The sequence below is a fragment of the Poromitra crassiceps genome (assembly GCF_964638095.1).
Source record: "Poromitra crassiceps genome assembly, chromosome: 1".
Lineage (NCBI taxonomy): Eukaryota > Metazoa > Chordata > Actinopteri > Beryciformes > Melamphaidae > Poromitra > Poromitra crassiceps.
In genome coordinates this window covers 105,156,936-105,175,408 of record NC_139623.1, presented here as the reverse complement: position 1 = coordinate 105,175,408, position 18,473 = coordinate 105,156,936, and the positions used below count along the sequence as shown (strand labels likewise).

General features: G+C 43.6%; 1 protein-coding gene across 1 annotated transcript in view; it reads left to right on the top strand.

The window, feature by feature from the left end:
• The window catches only part of ammecr1 (AMMECR nuclear protein 1), a gene marked incomplete at its 5' end in the record, with an annotated part of 63,317 nt that overhangs the window by 21,822 nt on the left and 23,022 nt on the right, over window positions 1–18,473 (top strand). The window lies entirely within an intron of this gene.

Here is an 18,473-nt window from a genome sequence, read left to right as displayed (position 1 = left end):
ATACTCTCAAAAACATTGTAAAAAAAATACAATTCATGTACTGCTCAGGGATTCCGTTAGGCTTTTGTCTAAACGGCAAATGGAGCCGGCAGCATTCTGTTGTAATGTATTGAAAAAAGATCTTAAATACATAACATATTATTGTATATTTTTAGCAAATTTCTGTTGGCATTTATTTCAAAATAATTATCTAACTATTCACTATACACCGCTCCTTATTTAATTAATTAGTTTCGGGTTTGCAGGCCCGTTGATTAAACAAAACACAAAAAAGCTATTATCCGTCCAACAAATATATTTTATTATAGTGAATGAACTCTTCGCAAACTTTGTGAACTGAACAGCTTGTCATATATTCCCGTTTAATTAAGCCTAAAGAAAGACTGGCGGGCCTACATTAAATGTCTCTTTGCATCCGAATGTGAAATTAAATAACTTGAAAAATGATCTAATAATTAAGAACCAGTTCCCAACCTGCGACAAGCAGAGATGAGATATGTAGTCAGTCAAACTTTTAAAAGTAGCCTATATTTTCGGAAGCGGGTCTATTGACAACAATGACGAGTTATTAAGGGGCCCTTTACACGAGGACAGTTTCTGGAAGAAACGACACAATAGCGTTTCCTTCACACCTTTTCTTTCACACCTCCCTGTTTACATGAGCGCTGTTGAATTTTTAAAACGCCATAATGTACATGCCAGGTCGCTAGGTGGCAGTGTGTCACCTTATCCTTTGCCCATACAAGGACGCTTCTGCATGACGTCATTTCGTAATCGTCTTTCCGGTTTTAAACACGGAAGTAGAGTAGGCCTACCGCAGTCATTTAGACTAGCCAAAAAGCTGTTTTCAAGCTAAAAAACCCCAAACTGTTTTAAAGTTTTAATATTTGTCGGGTGAGAACGTAACATATATGTGACCAGTTTATCAGAATAACGCCTACTGGAAATCTTTAACGAGCAGCGAGGCCCGGGAGGCTCCCGGTCAGCGCAGCACAGTCGCGTGTGTCGCGTGTGCAGGCACGTCAGAGTTCCTGAAATGAGCCGTCTCAAAGCGATTACATGGAGTGCGCAGCGGGGAGCGTCACCAAGAATTTCACTCTGGAGGGTGGTTTAAAAATGTGTTGTTTCCTAAGCGCAAATTCGCCGTCGCCGTCTAAAAGGGAGGCACTAACGATAAAATAATTCCCCGTCACCATAGGAAACCGTCCTCGTGTAAAGTGCCCCTAAAAGTCGACTGCAACTGTTTGACACGCGGGCACCCAACTCGCTTTCAGAACGGACTTATAGCCTACTTCACAACATGAGAATATTTGCTTTACTTTAAATTAAATTTTAGCTAAATACTCCTCCTTAAATGGCAAATCAACTGAGGTTATAGTAAGCTATTTATGCTGAAACGTTGTTGACATTGGTAAATTAACGGACATAATAATGAGCTTTACAACCTGTCAGAGGACCTCTCTGTCGCTGCTTTTCTCGCAGTCCGCCCACCTGCAGCAGTTTCTTCACTGATAAGCGCTCCGCTGCATGTGCAAAGCTGAAGCCGACTTGCGATTCTTATCAACCCAACTTGCCCTTGCTGAGGCGGCTTCTCATGGTTGTTTGGATCTTGTTCTGGACCATCGTTACATAAAAAGACTTGGCCGAGGGATGTCTGTGTAGACATTTTGGTCTCTTGTGTCAAGTCAAAGCGCTGTTGGCCGAGGGATGCTGCAGTGTGCGGCTTTTGCATGGCGCGTTACAGTTAAAGAGCGTCTGTTGTATTTTTTCCCTTTTTCACCAAACATTCAACATAACAGCGGGACGAAAATATTTAATATATTTAAGTTGTAGTTTATGGCAACATCACTGGCTATAGGTCACACAATATTAGGCTATTTTATATAAGGAATGTATTTATATGGCACGTTTCCAACTGGCAACTTGAGCCGGGGACCTTTTTAATTTGCCAGCCCACGGCAACAAATACCGGCTAAAAGCCGGCAATTACCGGCTAACAGAATCCCTGGTACTTTCAGCAATATTGCAAAGTGTGCCACTTTAATCCTGGCTCATGGGGGTTCGAAGAAAAATAATTATCGCCCTTCCATCACTGTGAAAACAGGGAGCTGTGTGTGTGTTAGAGCTGTCACTTTTTCTAAAAATAAAGTTTGAACGAACTTTAATTGACCTGAAATTTGTTCTATTATATCCAAAGTTAATTGGTTAATCCCCCCCCGCCGCCCATAAAGATTACGTTACACGTTACATAAGAGATATGTAACATCGTGAGTGGGGTGACTCGCTAGCAGGTGTGTCCACAGATTTGTTGTTGTACTCAAGTAACACAATAAAACTGTACCTACCTCCGACACAATGTTGTTATCCAAGTATCCGGGGCCATGGTATTCCAAAATATTCTGTAGTTTCCAATAGCGAGCCCTTATTCACATGGCGGAGCTGATGCTCAAAATTGTAAACTGCAGTACACCACCAAACCACTGAGCACCGAACCGATACATCTGGCGCTATGGAGCAGTTGAAACCCAAAATGACACAGCCGAAGAAGGTCCCGTCTTATAATGTGTATATCGCGTGTAGCCAGGGATTTTGGGCCCCATGAAAGGATACCTTATCGGGCCCACTGATGCCAGCGTCCGTAGGGCGGCGGCGGAAGATTTTGGCCATTTGAAGCCCGATTTGGAGGAATATCTAATTTTAAATTAATATTCAGATTAGACTATTGTAATGTCATTATTTGCCCTTTCTCACTCACCTCCATATCATCTATACCAGCTCTCCTTGCCCTGTTCAATCATCATGCTCTCTGTTTCTCTCTCTCTCTTTGCTCTGAATTAGGGATGTTCATCAATAATCGATAATTGATCGTTGAGGAATGAATTTGATCGATTACTGTTGGTTTTTTTGTGTGTTTTTTTGCCGACTAGGTTTGGGTGGAATTTGTTCCTCCTCGCCCCACTCCATTGCACAGCCGACTAACGTGAGGTGGAGCTTCATATAGTGACTATAGTCATAAACTTTTAGTCATAAAGATTATTGAAAGATATTCCATATTCCAGACTGAAATGCTATAACAGAAGTGGAATATTGGCCAGAATGACATGAACATTTGGAAACTTATTCAGCGGGTATCTTGCATGTTGCGTTCAGGTGCATTGTAAAAAAAAAAAAAATGCAATTCCATCGCGGGCCACACAGGGGGTGCCGGGGCCGTATTTTGCCCATGTGTGATATAGTCTCTACTTTTCTGGCTGGGCGGGGGCCTTTGTGCCAACAAAACTGTTTTAGCCCATTGATACCTGATGCATCATTTGTGTGTGTATCCCTTTAAACGCGGTCTTAAAGGGATACACACACAAATGAGGGATATACATGCAAATACTGCATCAGGTATCAATGGGTTAAACATGGGGAATTCACACCGGCATGCGCCGGGGACACAAACAAACGCAGCCAGAGGTCTACGGACCTCAGTGAGGCTGTTATAACTATGACACTTCGTACTCTTTCAACAAAGTGTGAGTAACGTTTTATTTGTTTATAACGTTATGAACTATGAAGTAGCAGCAGTCAGCATGGTGCTCGTGTCAAGTCAAGACATGTCAGGTGGTCAGGATAGGTCAAGCTGTTAGAGGTGAGCACCCTCTGCTGGATCATCAAGGAATTACATTAAAAAAAAAAAACGCCTCATAAAACAATATTATTATTATTACTTTAATTTGGATGGGTCAATTACGTCACCCCCCCCCCCCCCCACATTTGAAGTTACATTCGAATTTCGAATAAAAAGTGACAGCTCTAGTGTGTCTGTGTCTAAGGTCTTCGGTGACATGCATTGTAAAACTAGACAAGAGAGAGTGCCCCTAAATTGCTCATTCTGTGTTCAGAGGTTCATACAATAGTGCTTTTCTTCTCACTAACACACAACCCAGGAATTTTACAGTGCACTGATCCAGGTTGACACCAAAGCTCATGAACAGGAATTTCCTGTCACACTACCATTCACACCAGACCAGACCTGGCCCCCCATACGCAAGTGTACTTTGTGAATAGTCACTCATCTATGGTCTGTCACCTTTATTAATATGTCATGAAATCAGTTTATATTTTGGATTATCAACATGACACAACTCTCTGAAGTTGATATTTACACAGTCACCAAACCTGTTGACTTTTAACACTGTACAGCTAAATGTAAGAGTTTCCCCCATGACGACTCCACCAGAAGACACCTCCCTTGTGTAATGCACCTTCTATGTCACACTTGTGTGCTGGAAATATGAGCCAAGCAGTTGTAGAACTTTGATACCAACCAAGTGGAGAAGAGTTTGACCCGGTCACAACCCTCAACTTGCCCCGGGTTATTTATTTTGCCATATTATATTCACCTTATTTCTAGCTGCCACGATGCCTTACGTGAAATATGGGCGCAGTGTAATCCTCCCACCCCCCTCCCCCATTACGTTGCTGACACGGACACAACATGGCCCGTCTGCATCTGTAAACCATGTTTCGAAGCTGCAGGCGAAGGGAGCAAATCACGTCCAGCTTGGCCAAACATCTCGCCGATCAATATCCTCTGAGTTGTTCAAAGAGCAACAGGTTAGTGGATGTGATAGATTAGGGCTGGGCGATATAGCTAAAAAGTATATCGGTATAAAATATTTCATATCAGTCGATATCGATAATTTTTAATGACCCGTTTTTATTAATAAAAAAAACATGAGAAGAAAAGGAAGTTTGCATTTAACAACTTTATTTTGAACCACCTTATTTTCAAGGCACACAGGTAATTGTAAAGCTATTGCTAACACTGTCACACATGTATGCTCTGAGTGCAAGCAGTAATTTACAGACATGGTGACGTTTTATTTTGTTGACATAGCCTAGTGTTGGCAGCCTACTCAAACAAAAAAGAACGTTTGGTAGGGGTGCGCCGATCCGGCTAAGCTACGATCCGATTCCGATTCCTGGGGTCACGATCCGATTCCAGAATTCTAGATTCAAGAATCTAGAATCCATTCTCTACAAAGAGAGCATTAAGGATCTACTGTAGTCCACTGTGTGCTAAGCTGAATATAGCAGAATAAAGTGTATAACATTATGTAGTTTTATATTGCAATAACACATAAAGGCAAATCTAAGACAAAGACACATTTATTAATGCTGAACTTAAAATTGAACTTCCCAAGTATTAGTGTTAGTGAACTTTCAACTTACAGTATTTCTCAATTCACAGTCAGTGACCATGCTGAACTTTAATAAAACAAGTAAAGTATTTCTCTTAAAGGTCCCAATTCGTGCAGCTGTAACCTCTTAAAAACGTGTGTCTCTGGTCCATAAAACATGATTCTGGATAAATTTGTCGAAAATATAGCAACCCCGTTCATTCTGACGGAGTTCTCACTTCCTCATCTCGTCGCTTCGCAGGAATGGTCTGTTTCTATAATATATTCAGAACTAACAGTTCCCATTGGCCGCTGGGGGAGAGCCCGCCCCAGGCTCCCAGCGGCCAATCAGATTAGCGTCCGTGGACCAGCATGCTAGTTGAAGTTGATTGATACAGCACTAGCAATATTGAACGGCGCAAAACAAATACGCTAACGTTAACGTTACAGTCAGATCCTGACCAACAACGTGTGTGTGTTGAATTTAACTAGCTGGCAGAAAAGTGACAGAATTACTGGCGGATATAACGTTAGATTCGCGTGGGCTTTTGAACCTAATAAGAGAGAGTTGAGGAGAGTTGAGAGAGAAATGCTGCAGCAGCAGCAGCAGCAGCAGCTAGGCTACTGCTAGCTGTTACAGCAGTACTGCTTGAGTCGCCTGGCTCTGTGCAGTAGCGTATGGCCCATTTCCACCGCTCTAAGTAGCCTGCCTGTCGGTCTCATGAAGAGCTCAGCTGTCCTGCTTTTAATGTGCATTGCAGCAGCTGATGACATAAATGACGATGCCATCGTTAATCACGATGTTTGACTGTGAAACAATCACGATGGATATTTTGGTGACATCGCACAACCCTAGTTTCCATAGCAACTTTACTCTCCTCTGCCCACACCTGGTCATCATGGCGACCGCATATCTGTCCTCCGCCCATAGCTGAAGTAGGCTATAACGTATAACGTTAAAATTAAATCCATACACGGAACTTTTAAACTGGTTATGAAATACTGGTGCCTGTAAATGACCCAAATAGGCTGGGCAAATGTGAGAATTGGCCAGGAGAATGGATATCACTTTGTTGTTACTCAAACTCACATGGATTCAAGATTCAAGATTTATTAAGTGTCCCAAAAGGGCAAATTGGATTGCAGAAAGCGTAGTACGAAGTACATACATAAAAACAAATAAGACAAAAAGAACATTGTAAAAACAGTCTAGAGCAGCAGTTTAAAGTGCAACACAATAGTTAAAGTGCAAATGACAACAGTAGCAACGATCTAAAGTGCACAGTAGAGATATAAAGTGCATAGTAGCAAAGTGCAGTTCGCTCACAGCAGCACATTTATATCACAAGAAAGAGCTACAATGTATCATTGTATTAAAGCACAAGAGAAAAAAACCTCAGTCCAGACCAAAGGGCAGACAAAGTATATAATACAGATATACTGTATTGTACCCCTAAGAATAAATAAAGATAAAAGAATAAAAGAATAAAAGGATAAAATAAATAAATAACAAAATAACAGCAACGGCAGATGGGGAGACATTACATTTGTACCCCAGCAGCGTTCAACGCTCTGATAGAGACAGGCACAAAGGAATTTCTGTACCTGTTCTTTTTAACTATGGGGGCACGAAGGCGGAGCCCGGAAGGAAGCAGCTCATATTGGAACCTCAGAGGGTGGGCATCATCTGATCGGATGGACTCAGCTTTTTTCAGCACCTGTTTATTACAGATCTGGTCCAGGCTTCTGAACTGGGTTCCGGCTATTTTTGAAGCCACCTTCACTATTCTCCCCAGGGAGTTCTTGTCTTTAGTACAAAGATTACCATACCAGCAGATTATGGAAAATGATATGACAGACTCCACAAAAGCACTATAGAACATTTTCATCAGAGTTTTATCAACCTGAAATTTGGCCAGCTTCCTAAGGCAGTAAAGGCGCTGCTGACCTTTCTTACACAGCATGTCGGTATTCAGATCAAACTTCAGCTTGCTGTCAATTACCGTACCCAGATATTTGTAGTCTGTCACTATATCGACAGGCTGACCATTGACAAAACTGCTCTGGGGAACAGGGGGGGGAACGTCGAAAATCAATACAAACCTCTTTCGTTTTGGAAACGTTGAGTTCCAAGGAAGCGTTTTCGCACCAAGAAACGAAGTCGTCAATGACTTGGCCGTGTCCTACATCATCATCGTCAAGCAGACTGACGATGACAGAATCGTCAGCGTACTTGACGATGAATCTGTTGGCGAAACGGCTGCGACAGTCGTTGGTGTATAGAATATATAAGAAAGCAGATAAAACACAGCCTTGGGGCGAGCCGGTAGAGGACAATAAGATACTGGACAGTATCCCATTGACCCTCACCTGCTGAGATCTATTCGTTAGAAAGTCTAGAATCCAACCAACGAGGCACTTATCCAGACCGAAAAAGCTGGTTAATTTCTCGACCAGAATGTGTGGCTGGATGGTGTTAAATGCTGATGAAAAATCAGCAAAGAGCAGCCTAACGTGATTCTTACTGCCCTCTAGATGCTTGAATGTGAGGTTCAGTAAGGTGGCTGTAGCATCCTGCACGCCTCTATTAGCACGATAGGCAAACTGAAGTGGATCGGGCAAAGAGTCAGTTTTTGTTACTAGCTCATCCTTCACTAGCCTCTCAAACTGTTTCATGACCAGGGAGGTTAGGGCCACTGGCCGGAAGTCATTAAGTGATTTTGGATTGGTGCACTTGGCAACAGGAACTAGAATTGATTTTTTCCAAAGGGACGGCACCCTCTGCTGGCGGAGTGACAGATTAAAAATATGGCTGAAAATGGGACCTAATTGCTCAGCACATACCTTTAAAATACGCCCGCTTAAGTTGTCTGGGCCAGGGCTTTTTTTAGGTTTGCACCCTTTGAGACATCTTATTACCTTTTGCTCGTCGAAGAAGGGGTTCAAAGGGGGGGCCAGAAGGAGACTGTCTCTCATCACAGAGTGTTTCTCACTAAAATCGCGAGTCTCAAATCGACCATAGAAGTCATTAAAACTCTGAGCCATATCAGCATCAGACTGAAAACCATTTAACTGGATATTCTTCTTACTACCTACCTTGAGCCCAGTAATACATTTCATACTGTCCCAGGCGGAACCTAGATTATTTGTACGGAGTTGAGACTCTATTTTCTCCTTGTATTTCCTTTTACTTTTCCATATCTCCTGTCTAATCTCCTTCTGCAGGCTGCGCATCTCAGACAGTTTTCCTTCTCTGAAGGCCTTTCTCTTACGGCTAAGGAGCATTTTAAGGGCCTTAGACACCCAGGGCTTACTATTAGGAAAGATCTTAATCTTTTTATCTGGAATCACAATGCTTTCACAATAATGGGACCAGCTACTAACAACATCAGTCAGTTCATCAATGTCTACAGAGGATTCTTGAAACATCTCCCAGTCAGTGGAGTCAAGGCAACCTTGTAGAGTTAAACAGGCATCATCGTTCCAGTCTTTAACAGTGATAGTCTGCACCTTACCACGTTTTAATGCTGTACGATAGACAGGAATTAGATGGATGCAATTGTGATCGGACAGACCTAAAGGAGGGAGGGGGATGGATTTGTATGCACCTTTGATGGAGCCATAACATAAGTCCAGTGTTTTATTGAGTCTTGTTGGGCAAGTGACATACTGATGAAAGTCTCTGAGTGTTTTCTTCAGAGTGCAGTGATTCATGTCCCCATAGCCGTTTTCCCACATGCGTACCTGAAAATTACCTGTAAGTCAATATCGGACATTTCCCGGAATTTCCCTTCACACCTCAGCGCTGGCATGTGAGAATCTAGGAGCGAAATTTCCTGTATGTTGGGGGGCGGGGGGAGGGGGGAGCTTATTTGGGGGGTCGGGTTTAGATCAATAAGGTGTTTTCGGGTTGTCCTTGGGCTGCAAACTCATTTAAAGTATGCAAATCGAAGTTGTTTCTGACAAGAATAATGTCACGTTACTCCGGGACTGCTCAACCTAGGGCTGCACGATATATCGTTTACACATCGTCATCGCGATGTGCGCATGCGCAATAGTCACATCGCAGGGCGTGCGATGTTAAAAGTAAATTAACTCGTCATTTTGCTTGATAAACTCTCACTTTAGGGGTAGCCTACTGAGTGAAATGCAGTCTCTCTCAAAGGTGAGAGATGCCCTACTACTGTACTCACTCATTTAGTGCTTAGCTTCAACACAACAAAATGGACAGAGAGCTAAATTGAATTATTTTTGCTTATGTTGCGTTGCTGACAGTAGCCCGTCGGATGTAAACGATGTGATTGCGTAGGCGGATGTGTCCACAGGTTGCAGTGCACTAGCAGGCTGGCTGCTGTAACTCAAACATGTCTGTGGAGTGGAGATATTTACTCTTGAAACACCAACAAGCAAGACAGCAACATAATGACAAGAAGGCTAAAGTGATTATTACTGAGAAGTTGTCCGTGTATCACCGCAGCTCTCTCTCCCCCTGGCTCTGATGATGCCAGGTCCTACACATCGGGAGCGTTTTTTTCGTGCGATTAATTCGCACGTCAATAATATTATCCGAACCTATATCAGTCAATGCAACCGTGCATACCAACGGCGAAGTTTCGCCGAGCGTTATTGCGGTGTTTATTTTTTCGAACCACGGTCGATTTTTCAGTAGTTCGCTTCCGACGTGTACACATCTGTGGCTGTGATTGACAGGTGGGTCAAAACTCGCATCGCAATTTCGTGCCATATATTCGCTCTTGATGTGTAAGGACCTGGGTTGAGTTAATCATACATAGCGACTCATTTACACAAACATTTCAGTGAAAATAAAAAGACAAGAGACATATCTTGGCAATTAAATGTATATTTATTACTTTTCACGAATGAATTGTTTGTCACCAGTGCTGCTACATGTGAATCGTCGTCTCTGTCTGTACTGCGGTGCGCTCCAAAACCGGAACTCCAGAGATGCGGAGTGTACCACTTGGTAGTTTCTGGAGGGGGTTTCCGGGGGGTCAGACCAAGTGTGTAAAGTGGCAGGGGTGTTTCATTGTTGATTTATTGAAACGGTAGATTCTGGCACTCAATATTAGGGGTGGGCAATATATCAATTGTATATCAATATTGTGATATGAGACTATATGGTCTTAGATGTTGGATATGGTAAAATATGGTGATGATACGGCATACATGTTGTCTTTCCCTGGCTTTAAAAGCTGCAGTACACTAAGTGAAATGTAGGCTAGTGACATTTTTAAAGTAGAATGTCATAACTCACTCACTTTTTCATGTATGTAAGTCATGGAAATCTATTGGTCAAAATGTGTATGAACCCTGATAGATGGTGCTCTGAGGCCTACCAGTAGGCCACAGCCCAGTGGTTGAGAAACATTAAAATACATAATTTCCCCTCCAATATCAGATGGACTCCTCTACAAAATCACCCAAATCAATCTAGAAGTATTATTTTCTTTAAAATAGAGCTATTCTGGTAATCTGGTGAAAATCTCTATTTTTTCATATCGCAATATATATCGCAGGGGTGGGGAATATCGCAATGTCAGTTTTTTCCAATATCGTGCAGCCCTAGCTCAACCCATGACAGAGCCACTCTCCCCGGCTTGGCAGAGTGAGAGCTCCGCCCGCACGTCCCCGCTGCCTGGAGCACAGCGGCTCGTGCTCGCGCTCTAAAAGGCAGGCGCAGGCTCCCACACGCTGCTGTCTGGCCAGCAGAAAGTGCCCCAGACACGGTGTGATAATCCTGTAACAGCATTTGAGCTTATTCAGGAAAGATATTAATAATGTAATGACACATTCAGCGATAAACTGTCTACAATGAAGACATGTGTCAAATATGACAACGTGGTGTTCAGTATTTTAAGAGCACGGGTTTTTTTTCATTTCCTGAAAAGTTGGCGATTTGGAGATAAGTGGCTTTCATTGCACAGCGACGAAATGGAAGTAGTTTGCTTTGATGTGCGCGAATGATTAGATGACGCAAGCTGGAAGTGAACGTTAAGCAAGTGTGTACATCTCGCCCATGATGAGAGAAGGACCGGTGTCGCGGAAAATGACTGGACCCCTTTCTCACCTGTCTGTCTATCGCGGCATACCGCTCTTCTGACTTGCTCAAAACTGGTGAAATGGCCGCGACGACGGGGTCGCGCTTATACCGGCACGGGGCCTTTCCCACATGCAGGCATTTGACCACGTTCCGGTCATTTTGCGGTACAAAGCGCATGTGGGAAAAGGGCTCTAGAATGATATTGGGAGCATCAGGAGAAATGGATTGGAGTCTTTGTACAACTTGATAGATAGTTTCACAGGCTTTGCTCTCATTTGCCTTCGGATGAATATAAACAATTGTCACAAACAGCTGGGGAAACTCACGAGGCAGATAAGGTGGACGGAGTGACACAGAGAGCAGCTCTATATCGGCAGTACAGATTTTCTCCCGGACAATGACAGATTTGCACCATCGCTTATTAATATATAAACATACCCCGCCTCCAGAGGACTTGCCTGTTGCCACTGGATCTCTATCCAGCCGGAAAGGATACCCGAAGCCTTCAGTCTCAAGGTCCGTGTCCGAGTCCCTATCAGACAACCAAGTCTCGGTGAAGGCTAAAATACAGGCATCACGAAAGTCATGATTATGTCGGACCTGTGCCTGAAGTTCATCAGTTTTGTTACGCAGGGATTGAGCGTTCGATAAGATGATTGAAGGCAGCGGAATACGGGAGAGCGGCTGGTTTTTCAGCTTCAAACGAGCGCCGCCACTTCTCCCCCGCTTCCTAATCCTGGACCTACGATCACGTCCCCCGGGGAGGTCCGGAGAGCCTGTAGACCGGAGCCCATCAAAGCTGGGAAGTGAAAGGTCAGCCGGAGGATCGTATGTGTTCCACTGTAAAAGTAGCTCCCTGCTATACTGGAGTCTGGCCGGGCGCTCGGGAGTCAGAAGCGTGTAACCCAGGCTCCAGACTAGGTGAAACGCCAGCCACGCCAAAAACGTAGCATAGTAATCCATGCTTGCTGCTTAGTGAGAGTCACCATGCAGAGAGTCCCCAGGGACAGCAGGCTCTTGAGCCTCCCAGGCCCATAAGAGAGAATTCCTGTGTCGCCGAGCTCTGTAGAGAGGCCGCTGGGTCCCACGGTGAAGAAAGACGGGACGCTTTGCGTCTGGTGTCGGCGTGAGGGAAGCTAGCTTGCTAGCTGGTAGGGTAGCTAGCCTGCTACCAAATACCAACGGGCGCAGACGGTGGCAGAGATTTCTTGGATCAGCGGGCTTCTGTAGAAGGGTTCCCGATTAGCCGAGCTCTGTAGAGGTAGAATTCTACCGGAGTTTCTTGGTATAGGAGGACAGTTAGTAGAGATAAGTCCTCTGGCTATCGGTACAACAGGAGCCGTGGTGTTAGCTCTGTTAGCTTAGCACAGGATACTGGGAAACAAAGAAAGACCGCAAATTCAACGCAGCGTTACTAACGATTGTTGCAGAGCAAACTTCAGTTGTAGGAACACTTAAACTTGAACACAATGGACTGCTAGTACTCGAAGACGTAAAAAACAACATAAAAACAACGTAAAACACTACACTTGCTGCTGGTCGCTGCATGAGCATGCGCCCGAGTCAACCCGAGTCACACACAACCCGTCCCCCACTGCGCGGGGGACGGGAGTTGCGCTACAGGCAGAAGGGAAGCCTCTACCCCGGCGGCAACTCACCAGGCAAGATGGCGGCTTCGCTAAATCCCCGCCTCCGGCCTAGCGGAGCTGACGTTACACGCAACTACAAAGGGCTTCCCGAGGAGTGGACTTTTTCTCTCTCAAAACGATTGAAAACCACCGCCATGTTAAAGCTGAGGAAGGAGATCGATTTTATTTCACCAGAGCCGAAGTAGTGCTGCACGATTTGGGGAAAAGGTGCGATTAGCGATTAGGGTGGACAATATTGCGATTGCGATTGTGATTGCGATATAATAAACAAGAGGTATCTAGGGATGTGCCGGCATGAGGTTTTGACGGTATGATAACCTTGGACAAAAATACCACGGTTTCACATATCACAGACTAAAATACATGAAATATGTTACAATTTAAAATATATTAAAAATAAAAAAATAAAACAATTTGAAATTAAATTATCTTTACAAAAAAATAAAAAAAATTTAGACATTTGCCTGTCCCAAACATGTAAAAAAGAAACACCAGTCAAATAGAAACTGCACTGTGTTACATCACATAGAAGATGGCTCAGCAAAGTTGCAAAGTTAGTTACATGTCTGTCCAGCAATACTAATGAATGATATACCCCGTTTATTTATTTTGTAGCGACAGATGGCCTTAAACGCCACACTCACGTGACGCTTCTTGAGAGAGAGAGGTGAGAACGTGCATCTGCAGACTTTTAACGAGGGACCATGAAGGCGTCATGTGACAGGCTAGTTAGCTAGCCTGGAGGTGATGCTGCCAGTGCTGGCAGCTGCGACAGTGTTTTGCTATCAACCTTGTTAATCTCGTTATATTCTTCATCACAGCGGGTCATCCCCACTGTGTACTTAATCGCGCACTAGTTCTGCATAAGCACCTGCAGCTCTCTCCTTATTTTCCTGACGTTCCCACTGATCACACGGCTGTTTACATGCGTTTCTGAACGAACGGCTAGCTAGTTATTAGCATAGCTTGCTGTTAGCGATCATGGATGTTCTCTCTCGCCCTCTCGGTAGATAATATGTAACCTTGCTGCACATAACATTACTTATTTGCGGGAGTGCATGGGAGAAGTCTCCCGCTAGTATTGATGCCCAGTGTGATGGCAGAGAAACGTGTGTTTGCTGCGTCGCGTGTAACGTTAGTTTAGAGGAGGCTCTCACACACACACACACACACACTCAAAAAGACGTGAAAAAAATAAAATAATCGCACACTTTTGCGGTTATGTAATCGCACGTGCTGACATCGCGATTGCGATTCGATTAATCGTGCAGCACTAAGCCGAAGGCAGCAACACAAAAGACTGATGGAAATAACAGAAGAGAGGGTAAGCCCCACTAAACTGGTATCCAGCATTGACAGTAGACAGTAAACACGATTCTGCCTGACCAATCAGTCGTCTGCAGTGTTTTCACATCACGGTATGGTACCGGGTTCACAGCGCTGGAACCTCAACAAAGCAGGGACCAAAACTAGCACGACTCAACCCCGACTCAACCCGGGCTGTCCACGTTTTTGATCGGTGGAATGAGACAAAAAAGCGAGACGAGCTGGGCGGGGCCGCGCTGATACCAGCGGTGGAAATGGGCCAATGTCTCTCCATCCGTATAACAGAGCTCATATCAGTCAGCCACAATTGTGAAGAGGGGGACTTCCATTCCTTCAGGATTAGTTTCTGGCAACAGTTGTCCCCTGTGTCACAGACTGTTGCACAGCTGTAGCTAGGGAAGTTCAGAGAAGACTCCGAGCAGCCGAAGATGGCGAGTTCTGCCTCCGGGTGAAGTTATTTTGTAGGCCTTAGAGTACCAATCAAATATTTTGGCCCAGAATCCCATCAGTGAAGGGCAGAACCAAAAGGCATGGAGATAGTGTGCCCTCCGACACTTGACACCTTTCACACAGTGGTGATACAGTAGGGAAGATCTTGTGTAATTTCTGCTTGGAGTTAGGGCTGCACGATATTGGAAAAAACTGACATTGCGATATTCCCCGCCCATGCGATATATATTGCGATATGAAAAAATACAGATTTTCACCAGATTAGCTCTATTTGAAAGAAAATAATATTTCTAGAATGATTGGGATGATTTTGTAGAGGAGTCCATCTGATTTTGGAGGGGAAATTAGGTATTTTAATGTTTCTCAACCACTGGGCTGTGACCTACTGGTAGGCCTCAGAGCGTCATCTATCAGGGTGCATACACATTTTGACCAATGGATTTCCATGACTTACATACATGAAAAAGTGAGTTATGACATTCTACTTTAAAATGTCACTAGCCTATACTTCACTTAGTGTAATGCAGCCTTTAAAACCAGGGAAAGACAACATGTATGCTGTATCACCATATTACCATCCAACATCTAAGACCATAGCCTATAGTCTCAAATCACAATACAATATGGATATAAATTTGATATATTGCCCACCCCTAATATTGAGTGCCAGAATCTACCTCCCAATGATGCTATTTGCAGAAAAACATTAGATTTAATTGATTATAATCACTGCTTTCAACTTCTTTCGTTCTTCTAACGTTTCAATAAATCAACAATGAAACACCGCTGCCACTTCACACATGGTTACTTCACACACTTGGTCTGACCCCCTCCAGAAACTACCAAGTGGTACGCTCCGCATTTGGGGAGTTCCGGTTTTTGAGCGCACGCAGGGCAGTACAGAGACGAGGATTCACATGCAGCCGACCGGTGACAAACAATTCATTCGTGAAAAGTAATAAATATATATTTAATTGCCCAGCTATGTCTATTGTCTTTTTATTTTCACCGACATGTTTTGTGTAAATGAGTCGCTATGTATGATTACCTCTACCGTAACGTTACCCTATCATCTGATGCATCATCAGACTGAGGGGGAGAGAGAGCTGCGGTGATACACGGACAACTTCTCAGTAATCACTTTAGCCTTCGTGTCATAAGTTGCGGTCTTGCTTTTTGGTGTTTCAAGAGTAAATATCTCCACTCCACGGACATGTTGAGTTACAGCAGCCAGCCTGCTGTATACTAGTGCGCTGCAAGCTGTGGACAAGTCCGCCTCGCAATCACATCGTTTACAGACAGGCTACTGTCAGCAACGCAACATAAGCAAAAACAATTCAATTTTGCTCTCTGTGCATGTTTGTTGTGTTGAAGCTAAGCATTAAATGAGTGAGTACAGTAGCGGGGCGTCTGTCTCCTTTGAGAGAGCCTGCATTTCACTCAGTAGGCTACCCCTAAAGTGAGAGTTTATCAAGCAACATGACGAGTTAATTTGCTTTTGACATCGCACGTCCTGCGATGTGACTATCGCGCATGCGCACATCGCAATGTCGATGTGTAAACGATATATCGTGCAGCCCTACTTGGAGTAGTGGAGACGCTGAGCAACTTTAAATTGGATCAGCTGGTGTCTGCTATTGACTGAGCAGAGTTGTACAACCGACAGACTCCTAATTTCGAGTGGTTTCTAAGTGTTTTGAATAGATTATTGTATTTTGAATTGTGTGCTGTCACTGTGCTATTTTCTTATTGTTTTACTTGGATATAGGTTTCTTAGTTGTGAAGGCTTTCATGATACATATGTATTTTGATTGATTTATGAAACATTTGTTTAGATGACATTTTTGGTTAGGGGAGGAGGAGCTATTTATTGAATGCATTGATTGTGGGGGAATTGTGGTGGTCTTTTAAGATGTTGGGCGATGTGGGCCAGGTTATTTCATGATGTCTGATGAGGCAGGCCTATAGAGCTCGACAGTCACGTGACTTTCTGTGAGATTTCCCGCCCCAGAGGTGAGTTCCCCATTCCTTTTCTCCATAGACATTTCGAAAAATCATTATATAACGAGTTTTAAGGCTGGAACAAAGCCAACCCGTGACCTACTGAATCGTGAGTGACCATAAAACATTTCAGTTGGAGCCAAAATAAAAATTGTGTGTAAGGATTTTTTAAAATGTCTATGGAGAAAATGAATGGGGAAATCATTTCCAGGGCAGGAAATGTCACAGAAAGTCACGTGACTGTTGAGCTCTATAGTAAGTTTTGTACATTAGTTATATTAATTTTGTAATCATTTGCAGGTACTTTTTATTTTTCATACTGATTATATAGAAATCACATAGTTTAATGTTGGTTTTGAGGTATTAGTGTAGGGCAGCAGGATGTACTGTGGTTGTCATTCAAGTGTAGGCATGGCAGTTGAATATTTGTTTTCACTAAATCCGTTTAGTTTTGGGTTCAGTGATGGTTTTGAAGGATTAGGGACCGCATCATTGGTATCCTATGTCTTTTAACTACAGCATTTGCATTCTGGCATTCTGGGAGTCTATTTCGGCATGTAAATAGACTCTGGGACAGCCGTACCTTTTTTAGGCTTCCTGTACAGCGCAGATTTTCCGCCCGGGACTTCCACTTCCACACAGCGGTGCCTTTTAAAAACATACATTGCGTCACTTTTATTTTGAATGCTAAAGGTCAATTCGAATATATTATATTAACTAGCATTCGGGACCGGAACTCTTAAGCCCAATTTATGCTTTTGTCTGTCGACAGTTTTGAAACGGTCGCCGACAGAAATGAGGACTTCAGTCGACACTTTCAAGTGTCGGCGAGAGGTGTCTGCTACCTAGTGAAATGTCTAGTGCCGCTGACTACGTCACATAGTGTCACGCAAGTGTGATCGCCTATGTAGACGGCATGCGCGCTTGACTTCCTTGTTTTGGTTTTCGTTGAAATGAAATTAATGAACGTGTCCCCGGCCGCTATTTTTATCAGCCTGTCCTTGATGTATGACTTTGTGAAAATCACAAAGAACATTGTGACAAACTTCCCAGAGAGAGAGGAGGTGAGTTGTGTAGTTGTGTGACGTTAAAGTATGTTACATCTTGCCTCCACGTGCTTTCACTCACAGCCATATCGCCCAGCCATACTCATGATATAATATACAGTCTCTAGAAGTGTATGATTCAACTTTTCTCATGTTCTAGAGTAAAAAAGAAAAAACTGAAAAAAGAAAAAAAGAAACTAATCGCAATAAATCATATCGAATCGGAGTAATTGTAGAATCGCAATACTTAAGAATCGCAATGTATATCGAATCGGCACCCAAGTATCGTGATAGTATCAAATCGGGAGATAAGTGAATCGGCACAGCCCTAATAAATGAGGCTTTATACTCGCAGAGCGGCACTGCATGGAGGCGGAAGTCCCGCGCTGTACAGGAAGCCTAAAAGAGGGTACGGCTGCCCCAGAGTCTATTTACGTGCCGAAATAGAATCTGGGTTGGGTTCTCAGATAGCAGCATTTGTAACGTTACACAGTTGGGTTGTGCGGTGCTAAATTGATTCCACTGATATTAAAGCATAGATATTTGTGTTGCTTATGCCCGTAACACGTTTGCATCCGTGTGTGGGTTGGAAGCCTCTGCGTATTCTGTGTGGGTTGAAAGCATAAGCTTTTGAAAGCATAAGCTTATAGTATAGCCATTTTCACACATGCGCTTTATACCGGGAAATGACCAGAAAGCGGTGTAATGCTTTCATGTGTGAAAGTTGTTTTCCGGTATAAGCGTGCCCCCCGTCATCACGGACATTTGACCA